This window comes from Callorhinus ursinus, unplaced genomic scaffold (assembly GCF_003265705.2).
Source record: "Callorhinus ursinus isolate GAN/ISIS: 27379988/994484 unplaced genomic scaffold, GSC_fseal_2.0 scaffold17, whole genome shotgun sequence".
NCBI classification, from domain to species: domain Eukaryota; kingdom Metazoa; phylum Chordata; class Mammalia; order Carnivora; family Otariidae; genus Callorhinus; species Callorhinus ursinus.
In genome coordinates, this window is record NW_027397079.1 from 26,932,183 (window position 1) to 26,952,993 (window position 20,811).

The 20,811-nt window shown below is 42.4% G+C and overlaps 1 long non-coding RNA gene and 1 pseudogene across 1 annotated transcript in view; both read left to right on the plus strand.

Moving 5' to 3' along the window:
- The first annotated feature begins 958 nt into the window (after positions 1 to 958).
- LOC112834563 (C-myc promoter-binding protein pseudogene) lies at positions 959 to 5,512 on the plus strand (annotated as a pseudogene).
- Positions 5,513 to 9,830: 4,318 nt separating this feature from the next.
- LOC141374394 (uncharacterized) overlaps positions 9,831 to 20,811 on the plus strand; it is a 49,370-nt gene continuing 38,389 nt past the window's right edge. The window contains exons 1-2 of the long non-coding RNA XR_012381223.1: positions 9,831 to 9,947; positions 14,945 to 15,081. This is a non-coding gene — a long non-coding RNA (uncharacterized lncRNA). The remainder of the gene's footprint in view (positions 9,948 to 14,944; positions 15,082 to 20,811) is intronic.

Here is a 20,811-nt window from a genome sequence, read left to right on the forward strand (position 1 = left end):
ACCTACTGTGCCCAACCCTGTCATAGCTATTTCTGGAAATACAAAGGTAAACGATACAAAGGTGACTCAATGGTCATTTAATGGAAAAATAAAATAATTTAGATAGATTGTTAAAATCCTTACAAATACAAAGTAGTGGTGGTAGTAATGGTGGTAAACTCAAAAAGTCAGCATTGGAAGGGAACAGAGAGATTCTGAAGCCTACCCCTTCTCATCTTAAATGAACTGAATGCCACAGAGATAAGTGACTTCTGCCGGGATGTATGACTAGTAGAATTAAATATCGGTCGTTAAGATACTTCAAGGTTTTTTTTTTTAAGATTTTATTTATTTATTTGACAGAGAGAGACACAGCGAGAGAAGGAACACAAGCAGGGGGAATGGGAGAGGGAGAAGCAGGCTTCCCGCTGAGCAAGGAGCCCGATGCAGGGCTCGATCCCAGGACCATGGGATCATGACCTGAGCTGAAGGCAGATGCTTAACGACTGAGCCATCCAGGTGCCCCAAGATACTTCAAGTTTTAAGCAGATTCCTAGAAACTCAGATAGTAAGAGCTAGTATATCGGCTGCGATGTGAACAATTCTATTGGGAGGGTTGACGACATTTAGAGAAACCTTTTTGCTCTGGTTGACACTGCAGGTGAACGGGCAAGCTGGGAATCAGACTGACCAGTTTGGATTCTGAGTCTGCCACTTACTAGCTAGTGACCTTGGGCAAGTTACTTACATTCCCTGTGTCTCATTTCCTCCTCTGTGACATGAAAGATAATAATTGTCCCCGACCCCAAAGGATTGTTGTAAAGATGAAATGAATTAACAGGTAAAGGGCTTAGAACAGAGTCTGGCACGGGACAAGTTCTCAGTAACTGTTACCTATTTAATGGGATTTAAGTAAAGGGAAGAGTCCCATGGGTCATTCTGTTTGCGAGAGAGGTCCCCCCCTTTTTTTTAAGGGACAATGGGGGGCTGGACCCAAGGGCAGCACCCAGGGCAGCGAATGCAGTTAAGGTCTCTTACTCCACAAACCGAATCAGAGCTGTTACCTGTAGGCTAGTCCTTTCCTTTCACAAAGGTGTGTCAGCTAACATCCTGAGCATTTCGGACCTGCCAATGGAGAGAACGAGCCTCTGATTCTAGGACTGCAGCTGACTCTCATCTACTGCTCCCACCAGCAGCTTCCTCAGGGTTCAATGAAGGCAGCAGAAGGTTTGCCCAGGAGAGGCAGCCCCTGTTCCCCGGATAAAGGCATTGATCACCCTTCATTAACAATTCATTAGCATCCTGTGCCCCACCGGATCTGGCCTGAAGGTTGACGGGCAAAGCCCGGAGGGGTGGTTTGGCTTCCACACTGACCACGCCTGACTATCTGAGGCTTCCTCCCCTCGGCAGAACTTGACAGGCACTGCGGACCCTAGGTCAGGGTCACCCTGGGACAATGGTCCATTTTGCGGACCCCCTGGGTCAGCAGGGGTACAAGCAAAGGCCAAGAAGAGAAAGAACAGGGTTGTAACCCAGTCCGTGGAAGAGACGTGGCTGGAGAAAGCGGGTCAAACCAGAGTGTGGCCAGTATGGGACACGCAGGGTCCAATAGGAAGAAGGAATTGTTCATGCCCAGCTCTTGTGCACGCCCAAAGCAGGTGACCTGTCCCGAGATCGATATCTGTCAGGTCCCCTCTAGAGACATCCCTTCAGTGCAGAGTGAAGCATTGGGCTTCATTTTACATTCCAAGCAGGCAGCCTGCTGCCTCTTCCTGCTGCGACCCCAGCCTCGCCTGGCTGTCTTCTGATGATAATCTGACTTCCCACGAAGATTTCACCACGGGGAGAGGATGTGCTTGAGACGGAATGTGTGTCTGATCTCCTGGCCGATTTTACTTGTCACTGTAAATTAATAAAATGGCGTTTTGATTTGCACATCTGTCTCTCGTGAACTTGGTTAGGATGACTGAGGGCCCGATAAACTGATCTTATCTCGGTGTGCCGACAGAACCAATTTTCTCAGCTTTCTGAACCTGAAACGCTAAAGGCCAGACCAGGGGCTGTGGTTGAATCACCAGGGTAAATTCCCTGTTGAAGTATCTGGCAGTGGGACTGCCAAGACTTCCTTCCCTACCTCCTCTCAAACACACTTTTTCTCCGGGACTTCAATCTTTCGAGGTGAACACTCCATGTCCAATGCCCACTCAGATGATCGATTCCATGCTGACAAACACAGGAAATGGGAAGTTTGCCCCCACCCCGAGCTATCCAATCCATGCTTTGACATGGCTACAAAAGCACCTAATCACATCCTCACCCTGGCCAGCGTGTGATTTTTCACATTTTATACATGTCCTCTATTCAAAACTATTTAGTTATTATATCTTTATAACCCAAGCTTTCCTAAGCCTATCAGACAATACAAATTAGGTTCCATGTTATCATTCAACCCAATGGTACCACCTGGGCAGCCCCACCTGCAGGCAGGCAGGCCCTTAGCCTCTGTCCCCAAGTCCCCAGTCTGTCCTGGGAGCCCTGGGAAGGGATCTCCCCTGTACTCAGAGTCCTCTCCTCCAACCTCTTTTTTAGTGTTTGCTGCCCCCCAGTCATTTTCAAGAGAGCCTGGTCTCTGCCACACCCCTGCTTTTGAGGTACCCATCCGATCTGTGAGATTACTTCTTCTAAGAGCACTGTCTCTGGGAGGCTGCACCTCAGGGGGACAAATGGCATGATGTTCCCTGTAGTCATCTCTGTGCTCTTAGTGTAGAAGAGGGTGACACCCCTCCCCGCCACCCCAGGCCTGTGCTGCACAATGCCCTCTAGGTCCCAGGCTGGCACACCCGTGCCCAGGATCTTACAGTGTCCTCAGGGAACAGCTCTTTCCTTTTCAACCTGCAGCTCCTCTCTGAACAGTGACCAAGCCTAGAACTAGGGGAACAGGCACCTTTCTCTCCTCCCTGCCTTCTGTGCCTGCCTCCGATCTGGAGCATGCTCAGAAAATCTCCTTCTCTAAAGTTGTACCATTCATTCATGCAAATAGACACCGGCAACCCTGGGTCTCGGGCTCAACAATCTCCATTCAGGATCAGGGAGGAAAACCCCTGGGCCACGTAGTCAGATAGCCACTCAACAAACATCTGTGAGCAAATGCTCAGTATGCTAGCGTCAGAGCCAGCTCGTGGTGATAAAGTGAAGAACAAGACAGTCACAGAAGTTCAGAATCTGGAAAGTGAGACGACAGGACTCATTTTCAATTAACCATGATACGCTGTGATAAGGACTATAATAACGGTATGTACAAAACATGCTAAAACATGGAGGAAAAGAGGCCTCCTAATGCAGGGGCTAAGCAGGAGCAGACAGGAGCCGAGTAAAGGAAAGGAAGTTTCCTTGAAGGCTTGCTGGAGTTGACAGGCTGTGGCCCCTCCGAGCCTGAGTTTACCTGGCAAACTACAGAAGGCATTCCAGGAAAGGGAAGAAGATGTGAACAAAATGCTAAAGGAATTTTATTCTCTAGGTTCGATAATTCCGTACGTGGGATTTTGCTACATCTGACTGGCAGCTTTTCAGCAAAACCTTCTGAAAAAAAACAGATGTTGCAACGGAATTTGATCCCTTTTCTCTCTCTTGATTGCTGAGACTGAAAAACAGCAAAAAGAAGAGGAGGAGGAGGGGGAGGAAGATGACAGCAAAAGCATTTCACCCCCATCCACCAGGTGGGATTTAGCTGAAGAAATGGTGATGAATCTGAGTAGCGTCAGCAGTCCTTTGACGAGTTGGACATCGAGCACTGATTTTCATCAGACATGTGCTCGTAAATTCACTAGGAAGAAAAGTCCAGCATTGGTCAAGACATGCAGAAGTCCTAGCCTCCTCCCAGCTCTCCTAGACCAGTAAGACTTGCCAAACCTGGAAGCTGTCCAAAAAACACTGGGGACGGAGGGACAGACTCTGGGCTCCCCCAGCCTCTCATTTACTTTCCCATTTAGGGAGGAATCTCAAGATACACTAACCCATTCATCACCTTCACTTATTTTAGATACTCCCCTAGTTTTTAACCTAGGTGTTCTGAGAAACAATATTCTCACGCCAGAAAAGGAGCTGCAGAGAAAGCCAAAGCAAATGGTAGTCAAGCTTCCCCATGTGTACCTCCCCGGGGGCCCAGGATGCTGAGTCAACCTCACTTGTGACGAAGGTGTCTGTCATAAGGTAGGAGCAGTTGCCTCCTCCCAAGAGATCGGGGCCCCCTCAGGGATGAGGGAATGGGCCTCAACTCAACAAGCCTGGCAAGTTCTGCTTCCTTAGAAGGATCCCTATCAACGTTTGCCTTACTTGATGTATCAAAAGTGGCATCTTTACACAACACGAATTATACAAAAATATCTTCCAGAACTACACAGCAAAGGCTCTCATCTCAAGTCCCTCTCGGTGTGAAACTTGTGTCTTGTCTATGGTGAGAAAATGAGAGCAGGTGGACAGCAGATGATTCACATCTCAATACGACACGCCTGTTCTGGGGGCGATCTCTTCTTACCTTTTCTGAACATTTAAACAGGAAATCCAAGATATCCTGGAAGATAATTTTTGAAGTCAGGTCCATCTACAGAAAAATAGGCGTTTTCTGTCTTCCTTTTCAGGTCAGACAAGGCAATCTTGCATCTGAGCATCGGCCTCTGGTCTTGACACATAAGAGAACTTTGATTCACATAGCACTTCTAAATGGCAGGAAAATTCATGTGCCTGAAGCATTTGCATCCCTGCTGACAGGTCAGCAACAGCTCTGGTGAAGCGTTCAGTATTTCCACTGGCCAGGAGTGTTAGTACTTAGGACCCTCTGGATAAGGAAGATATTAGAAGACAGAAGCTCCTTCCTACAGGCAGCCCACCAGCTACTTGACAAGGGGTTGCAGAGTCTTTAGGATTAGAATGACACCTCCCGAGCCCAGATCCTATCCCTGTTCCATATCTTCATCCATTGATAGCATGGAATAAACCTGAAAGCTTATTGGAGAATGAAGGCAATCATGCAAGAACAGTGGCAGACTTCGTGGATCATCATCCAATTGTTTCTTTGGAACCTGGTGTGGTGTTTTGGACATCTTGACTCACTCAATAACTCACTTGGATAGATTCTGACTTCTGAGCATTGTAGGAAGTATTTGAAGCTTCGCCACCATTGTATGTTCGAAGTTGGTAAATATGTTTTAATACAAATATTATGGGGCAATATGAAATTACATCAGGACCTGAAACTTCCCTGCTACATCCCAACACCCCAAATCACCCAAAGGTCCCCTTATTATCCAAAGGTCCCTCATTTAGCCAAGAACCACTGAAAAGCATGATAAAAAGCATTAAAATGAATATTTATGGAACAGTGAGTCAGATTTTAGAGACAATGAATAAGGGTTCACATTTTAAAAGACAGCAGAGCTTATACGGAGAAATACTATTTCTCTTGCTTACTCTGTATTTAGAGTACAAGATGGCATACGATCTTCTCATACCTGACCAAGAGTCCACACAATTGTGATAGCATGTAAGTACAGGAGTGATGCGATGTGGAAAAACCTCCAAATGTGTGTGCATGCATGTGTGTACTTTTGACATGTAGCATACAGTCAGTGTGTAAAATAACAATTCTATAAAAAAATACAAGAAAAAACTAAAGACATAGCAACAGCAAACTGTCATTTCTTTTGGATAAAAAAAAACAGTAACAAAAAACCTAGAGCAAAACCATGAGAGTGAAAGGAGATATTGCAACCATTTTTATAAGCCACAACAGCTGATGAGAGAGCAAACAGGTGCCCCTGAAATTTAACAATGTATTTGAGTAATATAACTTTAAAAATAATATTGAATATATTTACATAAATGTATATGCAAACATGTATGTATTTATCATCTTTCCAAGGATGGGATCCTTGGTGTGGTCCTGCAATGGCTGGTCTGTGTGTCTTTAGGAAGGAAGCATCATAGCATAAAAGGTAAGGTTCTAGAAGCAGTCTTCAGTTCTTAGCTCTTTGGTTATCTTAAGAAGATAAATACTTCATTTATTTGAGCCTCCATTCCCTCATCTGTAAAATGGGATAATAAAGACAGCTGTCTGTGATAATGCATGCAAAGTGCCGACCACACTGTCTGCTCCAAGGTAGGTGCTCAGTGCACATCATCCCTGACCACCTTGACCATCAGCATCCCAACGTGGCCTCCTCCGTGGATGGCCAGTGCTTGGGGCTCTCCTCTGAGAGAGGAGGGGCATTGCCTTGAGTACAGTTCATGCACCTGTTCTGTAACTTTACTGATTTCTGTTAGTTACGTGTCTGCCCTATTGCAGTACTGAGCCTCCCTTTAGATGTCCTCTCTGCAGAGGAGAGAAGAAGAAAAGGAAACAGATGCATTTCTTTGACTCAGGTGACAATATTTTAACCTCCGCTTCCCAGACCATGGAGCCTTAGAAGGAGCTCCGAGGAACATTATCTAAATTCTAGGGCACTCCAGCATCCCCGGGCGCCTGCACCTGGTAGCACTTGCTCTATGGAGCAGTTCCCTGGTCAGAGTCTAATGCCGAATCCAGCCCACATGCCTGATGCTGTTCTCTTGTAGAGTGCTTTTATTGAACTAATTCCACCCAGCAATCTGGATGGACCTCAATCCTCTAAGTGTGCCTGCATATGACTAGAGCCCATTATGGACAGATTTCAGGCTGCCCACAGGCTTCTTGCCACACACACGGCTGGTGGCTGGTATTGCCTAACTTCCTGCTCTGGCGTTATTGAACCTGAATTTTCATCTCACTGGGACCCCTGCTACTATTCTCTTCTACAGAAAGTAGGTCTTTGTGAGAGATCATAGAACATATCCCAGGTACTAATCATATTGTTGGAAATGAAGACCATCTCAATAAATTCAAAAGAGTAGAAATTGGGTAGGCCACATTCCCTAATCACAATGCAATAAAACTAAAAGCAATTTGTTTATAACAACAACAACAACTACAACAAAACCCAGCCATTTGGAACTTTTAAAAAAATCTTCTAGTGACCATTGGACAAAGGAGGAAATCGGTAATACAATAACGTATCATTGAGAAAATAATGAATACATATCGAAGCATGAAATGAGGCCAAGCGGGATTTAGAAATAAATTCATAAACACTAATTGTTTAATTAAAGAAGAAAAAATACATGAAGCTCTTAAGATTTTTGAGAAAAAAAAATTGTCCCAAGGAAAGAAATAATAAAGTTAGGAGCAGAAATAATGACATCTTTCTCATAATAAGTGACTACTATAAGTCAGGTTCTTTTATGAACTTTCTCTAATCTCTACAAGGTTACAAATGGGGTTTTATTATTTTATTTTACAGATGAGGAAACTGAGTATAAGAGAAGATGGGGAACTGGTCCCAGTCTTCACAGCTTTTAAGTTGTGAAAGGAATTTGAGGCCAGGTCTGTCTGACTCCAGACATCACCCTATTTCCACTATATCCCATCCCCTGAAGTATGCTCTTTCTAATATCCTGCACTCATATAAACATACATGAATAAATAAGCCACAGGCTGGGTCATTGAAAAAAAATGTATAATGGATACAACTCAGAAAAATTTCATGAACAAAAAATATAACAGTAAATATAATCTTATACCTGACACAGAGATTTTAAAATAGAAGCTATACTATGTAAAAGTACATAATACTTGAGAAGATCTTAACAGAATAATTTTATAAAAATATATAATGACTAAATTGGCACAATAAACAGTCTATCAGTTAAGATTTGGTATGGTTCCAAGTGACTGGAAATCCAAAATAAGAGTGAAGTGTTTTCTGTTTCTCTCTCTCTCACACACACAGACACACACATACACACACACATTTAAAAATCCAGGGTTAATTCTATTATTATGTTGCTCTGTCATACTCAATATGAAGTTACCTCTTTGTGGTACAAAATAGCTACTTAGGCTCCAGCCATCAAATGCGTATTTTAGCAAGTATGGAGAAAGGCACACACTCTCCTTTTAAGGATAATTTCCTGAAATTGAGCATGTCACTTTTATGCCCACTCTGTGATGGACAGACTCTAAAATGGTCCCCAAACACCCCCACCTTTTGGTATTCACACCTTTATATAAATTCTTCTCCCTGAGTGTGAGCAGAACTTATCATTTATTTCTAACAAATAGAACATGCCAAAGGTGATGGGATATGACTTCTGTTATAGAAGATCATAACTTCATACTCTCTAGTGGCACGCCCCCTTACTGGTTTTGTTGAAGAAGCAGGCATTCAACGAGGTCTACCGGACAAGGAACCAAGGGTAGCTTTTGGTCAACAGTTGGCAAAGATTGGAGGCCCTCAAGTCCACAGGGAACTGAATCCTGCCAAAAACTACATGAATTTGAATGTGGATCCTTCCCCAATCAAGCCTCAGGAGAGCCCCCAGCCCTAACTGTCACCTTGACTGCAGCTTTGTGAGAGATGCTGAAGCAGCTGCAAAGAAAACTGGAAAGTATCATCTTTATTCTCATCGGCCATATGCCGGGCTAAAAGTCAGAAACTCTGTCACCAAGGAGGAAGAGGGGAATGAATATGAGGGCCCAATCAGTAGTCTCTGCCACTAGGTAGACAAGTAACCAAGGGAAAAATGAGAAATGCTATCAGAGGGCTAGATGTAATATACTATTTCAAGCTATAGTGCTCTTATTATTAAATTTTTTCAAACATTAAAGAACCAAAGAAAGAAAGAAACCCTCTGTCATAAAAAACAATTCCAAATTATCTGTGGCTGGTGACATTGCAAATTGGAATAATCTTTTCAGTGAAACTGTTTATAATGTATATTAAGAGCCAAGAAAAGTCTGTATCTTTTGACTCGGTAATTCTACTTGTAAAAGTGTATCTTAAGGAATTATCCAAAACACCGAGAAAGAAGACTGAAAAATACTGGTCATTGCAGAGATATTACTAACAGCAGAACTTTAAAATCACCTCAATATTCATTGATAGGTCAACCAATGAGCAAATCACATTTCATCTTGTCAATGAAATTATCACAGTCATTAAAAATAGTAATTACAAAGCTATTTTGTAGTATTAACAAGTTCAATGCAAAAATGCAAAGGAATGAAAGTAGAGTTCAAAAACATATTTTTAAAAAAAGAATGAGTAGAAATACAACAATGACCAAAGTGGATTGTTTTGGCTAATGGGATCATTGCCAGTTGTTTTCATCATGTTTCCAAATTTACTCTAACAACTTGTGTCACTGACAAATTTAAAAATAGTGAGTTTGAATAATAAAAACAGCTTCTTTAATAGGCTTCACGGTCAAGATAGCAAACACTTTGGACTGCTCTTTACATATGTTGTGTCATCTTCATATGAAGTCGCTACCAATAGCATCCCCATTTTGCGGTCAAGGAACCAGGGGCACCAGGTACACCGCTAGGACATGGCAGGGAAGGATTTAAATCCACATATGTCTGATTCTAGGCCCAGCATTGAAACCACTGGTCATAAGAGCGAAGAATAAGAGAAAGAAGTGGAGGTAGCAAGTAGAATTTCTTGAGAGGAATGAGTGGATAAGGCAATCACTCAAAACCCACAGTGGAGGGGAGAAATGACTACCACTCATGAATTCAAAGCCAAGATCCACAGCCCTCGGGTGTCATAGGGCTTGTAGAACCTTTGTTTTAAACCTTGGACATCCAACATTTCAAGAGCTCACTCCTTTGTGACCAAGCCCCTGATCCCTTGGAATGATGCATATAGATTCCTTTTGTACCTAATGATCCGTGGTGGGAGAAATTACTGACCTCGCGACCTCCATTGCCTGGCAACAGTGGGGCTTCCATGGTCTCCCTCACCAGCCCACTGGTTATGTCATAATCCATCAAATGCCCACAAGGGCCATAGTGAAGTTCTACTGAGTGATGGTGATTTCAAATCAAAGTCAAAGAAGTAAGTGCTTTAGAAACTCTTCTGAGGAGTCAGACGGTGACAGTGGAGTTTTTGTGAGCTGCGGGGTGCCTCTCTTATATCCCTGAGTTTTCATATGTGATAATAATTTACTTAGAGTGGCTGACATCCCCATGTAGAAATTTTCACAGTTCGTGCCTTTCTTCAAAAATAGTGATTTTTTAACTGCATCAGCCCTGCCAACCAATAAATGTGTGGGGAGTTTTGGGGTTGAAAACCACTGTTTTCAACGATCACAATAAAGATTATTTCAGGCAAGAATCATCAATAGATGTGAAATCTGAGGGGTAGAAAGGGAATGTGATGAGATCGGGATATGTATTTGGTGTTAATGTGTCTCCCCCCAGAATACTGATTCGTCATAAGAGGAAAAATAATAATTATACCATGGAGAAACTGGATTGGTGACATGGGTAATGAGGGGCAGAGGGGCCTCGTGGGCCTCCGGATACAATCCCCGAGGATGACTCAGTCTCAGTTTTGTGGTATTCTGGCCTTCGGTGCATAAACTGAATCTAATGGTGAAGAAACGTCAGACCAACCCATATTGAAAACCATTCTATAAAATAACTGGCCTTGGGGCGCCTGGGTGGTTCAGTCGGTTAAGCATCCAACTCTTGATTTTGGCTCAGGTCGTGATCTCAGGGTCGTGAGATTGAGCCCCATGTCTGGTTCTGTGCTGGGCGTGGAGACTGCTTAAGATTCTCTCTCCCTCTGCCCCTCCCTGCCCCCCTCAGATAAATAAATCTTTAAAAAAAATAAAATGTATTTTTAAAAAATAAAAAATAAAATAAAATAACTGGCATTTTCTCTACAAAAATGCCAGTGTTATGAAAATGAAAGATAAAGTCTTGAGAAATAATTCAAATTGAAGGAGAGTAAAGAGACATGACAATTTAACATGACACCTGATCCTAGACCGTGATTCCTAAATTGGAGGGAAAAACCTGTATAAAGCTCATTATTGGAACAACTGACCATCTTGGAATATGGGTCTGATAAAGTAGTAGTCACTGTTACATTTCCAAGTTGTGTAACTGCATTATGGTTACATAAAAGAATACCTGTGTTTCCAGAAAATACACGTTGAAGTAATAAGCACGGTGATGTCATCCCCGTGATACGTGTGTGTGGTGTGTGTGTGGAGAGAGCGAGAGAACAAATGAGGAACAACATTAACAAACTGGTGAACTGGGGGGAGGGGTATATGAGAATCCTCTGGGAATTGCTCTTGAGCTTTCTCGTAGCTGTGAAATTCTTTCAAAATAATAAATTAAATTGAAAAAATATATATATATATTTCAATTTTAGGAATATATATATTCCTGAGTGAATTAAGATCTTTCCCTTCTTTCTTCTCATTCTCATCTGCTTAGGACAATTCTCTTAAATGGAAGATCAATACCTTATATTCTTATTCTCGTTTTCATCCCTTAGCGAGATAACTCTCTTCCCTCCCTGGTAGTTTTGTATGTTGTTTCATATTCTAGTTTTCTTTTGAGGTAGGTAAGAAATGAGAATTTTCCTTCCCGGCTGACAAACGAAAGAAAAGGAAAAACTGGAGGTAGAGAGCATCCTTGCTGGGAGAGGGCAGGCCCCATTTGGATTTTGCACTAGGGCCCCATGGCTCCCTGGTGACCACAGGGACCACAGTGCAAGTCCAAGACCAGAGGCAACTCCTGGGCCTTTGAGAACAGCCCTGCTGTTGTGGGCTCACCACTTCCTGGCCTGTCGCCAGGAGCACCCGTGATCCCGTTGAGGAGGCAGAGCCCAGAGCTCAGCCTTTGGGCTCCTATTCCGAACCAGAGACCATCCTCCCTCTTCTCCCCAGCAAAGCTATCATGATTTTCCCCCAAGTCCTCTTAGACTCCTTTCCATTTAGTTAGAAATGCACTTCCCTGAGGATTCACTTGTCAGCTGCTCCTGTATTTAATCATGCCTCCCCCTTCCCCAAACTATTTGAAATTAATTGTTATCCGACAGGACCCAAACCTCTCCTACCCTCATCTTATTGCATGGCACTTCATTTCCTTAAGTTATAGCAATAATTAAACTGTGCCTTAATTAAGTAAGCCCTACCCTCCTGTTATAGCAGTCCCATTCAGGCAATTTCCTTCAGGTAATTTCTTTCATTTCGATATTATTACTCACGCCCACTGGGGTTAGAGGGATATAAGCGCAGACACAGGATGAGATTTTATGTTGGCTTTGGTTGTTGATTAACTACCTTGGCAACATTTGTAATTTCTACAACTCTATAAAACCTACATCCTTGTTTTCTCCCTCCCAAATCTCTTCTTCTGGGGAAATAGGAAATCAAACCCTTCTGCCATTTTCTGACTGAAATGCAGTCAGCATATAAATCTCCAGGCCCCGGGGAAGCATTGATATTTATAGCTGTTGCTATTATTCACATCAGAAAACATGACAGACTGGAGGATCTGAGTTCTGAGTGCCTTACACAAAGCACCATATTGTGGAATTCCTCAGATCCCTATCATGTCACAGAAAATATGAAGCATTCATTATCATTCTGCTCTATGTAAGCCTTGCAAACAGAAAGTGCAAGTGTGTTTTCCACACCTTGGTGCTCTCAACCAACACAGTCGTGAGGCCCTCCTGTTTTGAGCTTTATACTTCTGAAGTTTAGTATGGCTAGACCCAGGCCCCAGTTAAGACCCTGCCTCACAGCTGGGAGTCCAACTGAGCATTTCTCTGTAGTTTCTTGGAGACCTAACCTAGTATCTATTGGACACAGGGGGACCAACCATATTGGTTTATCCAGGACAGAGGGGTTTCCTGAGATCCAGGACGTTTAGTGTTAGAACCAGGACAGTCCAGGAGAAAGTGGGACAGCTGGTCACCCAAAGGGCAAGTGTTTAAGAGAAGGGTCCTTTTTTCTAACGTGCATGTCCAAACTAGGCTCGTAACCTCTGCGAGGATTGAATGGTCATCAACACTGAATTATACTGAACAACTAGGAACTTCCATTTCTATAGCTGGGCCCCAGTGACAGAAAATTCCTTTCTCCCCGTATGGAGAGTAGGCACTCCTCGGGCAATCAGCAGCATCCCTCCTCTCAATGACCAGCTCATTATGCCTGAAGGACAGGCAGCAACCAGGTCAGACACCTGTTCCTGGTACCCAATGAAGGCTTGGAATGACAGGAGTTGAGAGGGTCTATGTTTGAGGAAAACAGGTTGGGGGAACAACACAAAGCTCCAAACCTAGGTCGATTCTGTGGGGCTGAGCAAAAAGCAGATTGTGCTTGTTATATAATAGCAGTAATAGCTAGCATGTATTAAACCTTCTTATGTAGCTGGCACTGTTCTAGGCGTGTTAAATGGACTTACTAATTAAATCCTTCTCTGAGGTGGGCATTAAGGCCGTTTTCACCACTTGACAGATGATGCAGAGGAAAGTTAAGTAATTTCCCCCAAGATCACACCAATATCAAGGGAAGGAACAGGTAATCACCAGAGCTTGAGTTCTTTTTTTATTATTATTATGTTATGTTAATCACCATACATTACCTCATTAGTTTTTGATGTAGTGTTCCATGATTCATTGTTTGCGTTTAACACCCAGTGCTCCATGCAGAACGTGCCCTCTTTAATACCCACCACCAGGCTAACCCATCCCCCCACCCCCTCCCCTCTAGAACCCTCAGTTTGTTTCTCAGAGTCCATCGTCTCTCGTGGTTCATCTCCCCCTCCGATTCCGCCCCCGCCAGAGCTTGAGTTCTTAGTCATTGTTAGACTCCTCCTCCTAGGTTATTCTCTTTCTGTTAGCATACAGACTTCTAGTCACATCTTTATGGCACGAGAAGTTTCTTCTGGGTAATTTATCTGGGTAATAAAGCTGAGGTGAGATCCAAGGATCTGCATTCAAAATAACAGCCTAGGGGTGCCTGGGTGGCTCAGTTGGTTGAGCATCGGCCTTCTGCTTTGGTCATGATCCCAGGGTCTTGGGATCGAGTCCCATGTGGGGCTCTCTGCTCAGTGGGGAGCCTGCTTCTCCCTCTCCCTCTGCTGCTCCCTGTTTGTGCTCACTCTCTCTGTCAAATAAATAAATAAAATCTTTAAACAAACAAACAAAACAGCCTATAAGATTCTGACATAGGGAGAGGCAGCATCTCAGGAACTAAGAGATGTCTTCAACCCTGCAGGCACACAGGTGCCCGGGGCTCTGGAGAGCAAATGGGTTTATAGCAACAGTTCTCATCTTGGACCCCACCAACCAATGTGCCCACTCTAGCAATGGACTCTTGTCTCCCCATCATGACTGACTAGTGAGGGAGGTAGAACTGAGAGTGCATGATCTTTACTAGGCCAGCAGAGGCAGCGGATAACGCCTTTCTTCCCCCGGCCAATGACTTTGCCCCGTGAAAATCAAGTGCAAGACCAGAGCCCTAACGTGCATTGCTAACTAAGCTTCAGCTACTAAATGGCCGGAAGGGACCCAGGGCCATGACGTTTAACCCTTGGAGAGGAGGTGGTTGTCTGGGCTGAAAAGTGGTGGTAGCATGTGCGAGCTGTCTAAAACAGGGAAATGCTGGTATGCATGATGTGATTTTCAATCAAAACACTTAAAAGGGCCCCAAAGGTAGCTGGTTGGGCCAGCTACGTGGTCAGAGCAATTCTACCTGGTAAAAGCAAAAAAACGTGGACCACTCTTTCTGTCTTCCTAGGGAGATTGGATGTTCCCAGAAAAACGAACTCTGCCTTTTGCTTTAAAAGGGGAATTCTCGGGGTGCCTGGGTGGCAGCTCCATTGGTTGAAGTGCCCGATTCTTGGCTTCAGCTCCAGTCATGATCTTGCAGTCGTGGGATCGAGCCCCACACGGGGCTCTATGCTCTGCACTCACTCTCATTCTCTCTCTCTCTCAAATAAATGACTAAATAAAATCTTTTTTAGAAAATAAAATAACAGGAATTCTCATTCTCTGGCTCTTCCCCAATGTCATCATCTGCATTTCAGGAGTGGCAGATCAGAATCTCTGTGCTTTGAGCAATGATTCGTGGTCCTCTGTGCATGTGCGTGCATGTGACAGACTGGCAGAGAGAGAGACAAGTACAATAGCTTGTGCAAAGACCTCCCCTGCTACAAATCTTGATGTAAGTACAGCTTGAAGCCTGTTTTCTTCCCCAGAAGTAATCACAGTACATGTTTCAGTTTCTCTTTAATGTGCCTGTATTCTGGGAGCTGAACATCCCCAGTTGAGGAGAGCAGAGCTGTTACCTTGCCCCAATCTACTGGCAAGCCATTGCTGTGGAGAATTGATGGAAATAATATAGGCTTTTGTTTCTTTCTCCTATCCTTGCTCATGGAGATTTTTAGGTAATATAGCCTCACCATACAGACTGCTATTCCTGATCAAAACTCCCCAGATTTTCTGGGCAGAGTGTTCACCTGCCAGCCAGCCGTTTGTAGAGGGAGAGATAACGAAGCAAAATTAATATCATATCCATGCTCTTTCTTCTCCTAACAGACTCAGCAGCTGGCTCTTCCTGCTGGGCTTTTTTCCCCCTTCTTCTTTGTGATTTGCAAAAGAAAAAAAGAAAAGGAAGAACAATTAGGAACATGATTTTAAGGTGTGTGCGCCTGGTGGAGCCCTTTTAAGTGATATTCAGAAGCATTGGATTCCCACAATTCCTTGTGCCCTGGGCTGGTCTGGCCCAGATTTCTTATTTCAATGACATCCGTTCTTCAGCATGGTTGTATTCTGGTCTCTTCTCGAATGACAATACCCAGGGGGTAAAACATTTCCCTTCTTTTTTTCTTTTTGTCTTTATTTTAAGGGCAATTCCCTTCCTCCTTTTATTCAAGCACCAAAAGGAATTCTTGTTCTCATCAATGACTCTGCTTGACTAAGACTAAACACAGGCAGATGTATGGACAGATCTTAAAGCTGGTAGCCTGATACATTTTACCCATTGTAGGTGAGCCCCTGTCTAAAAATACTCACTCTGTGGAAGCCTGAATTTTCAAACGGATTATGATAGCATTTAAAGGGATTGCTTACAAACAGAATTCTCCCAAGATTAATTCCTGTACGCAATTGCTTACAGATCATTCACTACAATTAAAGATGGGTGGAAATTTTACTGAAGAAGAAAATTTACTTTTGAGAGAAATTTAAAGTCAAATTTAAACTGTATTTTTGTTTTTAAAAAACTAGATGTTGATGAAATTTGATGGATCAAACGATACAATCAGAGGCTCATCAACAATTACAAGAAACAAAGTAATATGACCATCTTATCATTACTTTCCAATAAAGACGTAAATGCAGATTAGCTCATTATCAGGTGGAAGGGGGAAAGAATGCTCCCTTCTGTTGGAAAAAAGGCAGCCACAGAAAGAACCACGCAAAAGTTCCACAATGCTTTTTCTCCCTTAAACTCCTTGATAATCCAGTAAATGAAAAAGAGAATCTTATTGTACTAATTTGTATTTCTCAATCCATGGAAGAAAAACATCTTTCCATATGTTTATGGTTATTCAGATTTTCTCCTCTCTGAATGGCCTGAAATTATTATTTTGGTTGGCTTTTTAAAATTTGTTCATAGGAGTAACTTTTATATTATAAATCTATGCTGTCCAATATACTAGCTGCTAATCAGTGTTGACCACCTGAATTGTGGTTAGTCTAAATTGAGATGTGCTCCAAGTGTAAAATAGACGCTGGGTTTCAAAAACTTGGTACAAAATACAGAATGTAAAATATCTTATAATAATTTTCTATTGATTACCTGTTGAAATAATACTATTTACGATATAGTGGTTTCACTAAACGACATTATTAAAACTAATTTCCCTTGTTTCTTCTTTTTTTTTGTAGTTCACTTTATTTTTTTTATTATGTTATGTTAATCATCATACATTACATCATTAGTTCTTGATGTAGTCTTCCATGATTCATTGTTTGTGTATAACACCCAGTGCTCCATGCAGAACGTGCCCTCTTTAATACCCATCACCAGGCTAACCCATCCCCCCACCGCCCTCCCCTCTAGAACCCTCAGTTTGTTTCTCAGAGTCCATCTTCTCTCATGGTTCATTTCCCCCTCTGATTTCTGCCCCCTTCATTCTTCCCCTCCTGCTATCTTCTTCTTCTTCTCTCTTTTTTTTAACATATAATATATTATTTGTTTCAGAGGTACAGATCTGTGAGTCAACAGTCTTGCACACTTCACAGCGCTCACCATAGCACATACCCTAACCCGTGTCTATCACCCAGCCACCCCATCCCTCCCACCCCCCACCACTCCAGCAACCCTCAGTTTGTTTCCTGAGATTAAGAATTCCTCATATCAGTGAGGTCATATGATACATGTCTTTCTCTGACTGACTTATTTCACTCAGCATAACACCCTCCATCCACATCGTTTGCAAATGGCAAGATTTCATTCCTTTTGATGGCTGCATAATATTCCATTGTGTATATATACCACTTCTTCTTTATCCATTCATCTGTCGATGGACATCTTGGCTCTTTCCACAGTTTGCCTATTGTGGACATTGCTGCTATAAACATTGGGGTGCACATACCCCTTCGGATCCCTACATTTGTATCTTTGGGGTAAATACCCAGTAGTGCAATTGCTGGGTCATATGGTAGCTCTATTTTCAACTTTTTGAGGAACCTCCATGCTGTTTTCCAGAGTGGACACACCAACTTGCATTCCCACCAACAGTGTAGGAGGGTTCCCCTTTCTCCACATCCCTGCCAATATCTGTCGTTTCCTGACTTGTTAATTTTAGCCATTCTGGCTGGTGTGAGGTGATATCTCATGGAGGTTTTGATTTGGATTTCCCTGATGCTGAGCGATGTTGAACACTTTTTCATGTGTCTGTTGGCCATTTGGATGTCTTCTTTGGAAAAATGTCTGTTCATGTCTTCTGCCCATTTCTTGATTGGACCATCTGTTCTTTGGGTGTTGAGTTTAAGAAGTTCTTTATAGATTTTGGATACTAGTCTTTTATCTGATATGTCATTTGCAAATACCTTCTCCCATTCTGTCGGTTGTCTTTTGGTTTTGTTGACTGTTTCTTTTGCTGTGCAAAAGCTTTTTATCTTGATGAAATCCCAATAGTTCATTTTTGCCCTGGCTTCCCTTGCCTTTGGCGATGTTTCTAGGAAGAAGTTGCTGCAACTGAGGTTGAACAGGTTGCTGCCTGTGTTCTCCTTTAGGATATTGATGGACTCCTGTCTCACATTTAGGTCTTTCAACCATTTTGAGTCTATTTTTGTGTGTGGTGTAAGGAAATGGTCCAGTTTCATTCTTCTGCATGTGGCTGTCCAATTTTCCCAACACCATTTGTGGAAGAGACTGTCTTTTTTCCATTGGACATTCTTTCCTGCTTTGTCAAAGATGAGTTGACCATAGAGTTGAGGGTCCATTTCTGGGCTCTCTCTTCTGTTCCATTGATCTATGTGTCTGTTTTTGTGCCAGTGCCATACTGTCTTAATGATGACAGCTTTGTAATAGAGCTTGAAGTCCGGAGTTGTGATGCCGCCAGCTTTGCTTTTCTTTTTCAACATTCCTCTGGCTATTCGGGGTCTTTTCTGGTTCCATACAAATTTTAGGATTATTTGTTCCATTTCTTTGAAAAAAGTGGATGGTATTTTGATGGGGATTGCACTGAATGTGTAGATTGCTCTAGGAAGCATTGACATCTTCACAATATTTGTTCTTCCATTCCATGAGCATGGAACGTTTTTCCATTTCTTTGTGTCTTCCTCAATTTCTTTCATGAGTATTTTATAGTTTTCTGAGTACAGATCCTTTGCCTCCTTGGTTAGATTTATTCCTAGGTATCTTATGGTTTTGGGTGAAATTGTAAATGAGATCAACTCCTTAATTTCTCTTTCTTCTGTCTTGTTGTTGGTGTATAGGAATGCCACTGATTTTTGTGCATTGATTTTATATCCTGCCAGTTTACTGAATTCCTGTATGAGTTCTAGCAGGTTTGGGGTGGAGTCTTTTGGATTTTCCACATAACGTATCATATCATCTGCAAAGAGTGAGAGTTTGACTTCTTCTTTGCTGACTTGGATGCCTTTGATTTCTTTTTGTTGTCTGATTGCTGTGGCTAGGACTTCTAATACTATGCTGAATAGCAATGGTGATAGTGGACATCCCTGCCATGTTCCTGACCTTAGGGGGAAAGCTCTCAGCTTTTTCCCCATTGAGAATGTTATTCGCTGTGGGTTTTTCACAGATGGATTTTATGATATTGAGGTATGTACCCTCTATCCCTATACTCTGAACAGTTTTGATCAAGAAAGGATGCTGTACTTTGTCAAATGCTTTTTCTGCATCTATTGAGAGGATCATATGGTTCTTGTTCTTTCTTTTGTTAATGTATTGTATCACATTGATTGATTTGTGGATGTAGCCCAGGGATAAATCCCACTTGGTCGTGGTGAATAATCCTTTTAATGTACTGTTGGATCCTATTGGCTAATATTTTGGTGAGAATTTTTGCATCCATGTTCATCAAGGATATTGGTCTGTAATTCTCCTTTTAGATGGGGTCTTTGTCTGGTTTGGGGATCAAGGTAATGGTGGCCTCATAAAACAAGTTTGGAAGTTTTCCTTCCATTTCTATTTTTTGGAACAGTTTCAGATGGGTAGGTATTAATTCTTCTTGAAATGTTTGGTAGAATTCCCCTGGGAAGCCATCTGGCCCTGGACTCTTGTTTGTTGGGAGATTTTTGATGACTGCTTCAATTTCCTTAGCAGTTATAGGTCTGTTCAGGTTTTCTATTTCTTCCTGGTTCAATTTTGGTAGTTGATACATCTCTAGGAATGCATCCATTCTTCCAGGTTATCTAATTTGCTGGCATATCGTTGCTCATAATATGTTCTTTTTTTTAATATTTCTTTTTTTTATGATTACTTATTTATTTATTTGAGAGAGAGAGAATGAGAGATAGAGAGCACGAGAGGGAAGAGGGTCAGAGGGAGAAGCAGACTCCCCGCTGAGCAGGGATCCCGAAGCGGGACTCGATCCCGGGACTCCAGGATCTTGACCTGAGCTGAAGGCAGTTGCTTAACCAACTGAGCCACCCAGGCGCCCTCATAATATGTTCTTATAATCGTTTGTATTCCTTTGGTGTTGGTTGTGATCTCTCTTCTTTCATTCATGATTTTGTTGATTTGGGCCATTTCTCTTTTCTTTTTGATAAGTCTGGCCAGGGGTTTATCAATCTTGTTAATTCTTTCAAAGAACCAGCTCCTAGTTTTGTTGATCTGTTCTACTGTTCTTTTGGTTTCTATTTCGTTGATTTCTGCTCTAATCTTTATTATTTCTCTTCTCTTGTTGGGTTTAGGCTTTATTTGCTGTTTTTTCTCTAGCTCCATTAGGTGTAGGGTTAGGTTGTGTATTTGAGACCTTTCTTGCTCCTTGAGAAAGGCTTGTATTGTTATATACTTTTCTCTTAGGACTGCCTTTGCTGTATCCCAAAGACTTTGAACAGTTGTGTTTTCATTTTCATTTGTTTCCATGAATTTTCTTAATTCTTCTTTAATTTCCTGGTTGACTCATTCATTCTTTAGTAGGATGTTCTTTAGCCTCCATGTATTTGAGTTCTTGCCAACTTTCCTCTTGTGATTGAGTTCTAGTTTCAAAGCACTGTGGTCTGAAAATATGCAGGGAATGATTTCATTCTTTTGCTACCGGTTGAGACCTGATTTGTGACCTAGGATGTGATCAGTTCTGGAGAATGTTCCATGGGCACTAGAGAAGAATGTGTATTCTGTTGCTTTGGGATGGAATGTTCTGAATATATCTGTGAAGTCCATTTGGTCCAGTGTGTCATTTAAAGTCTTTATTTC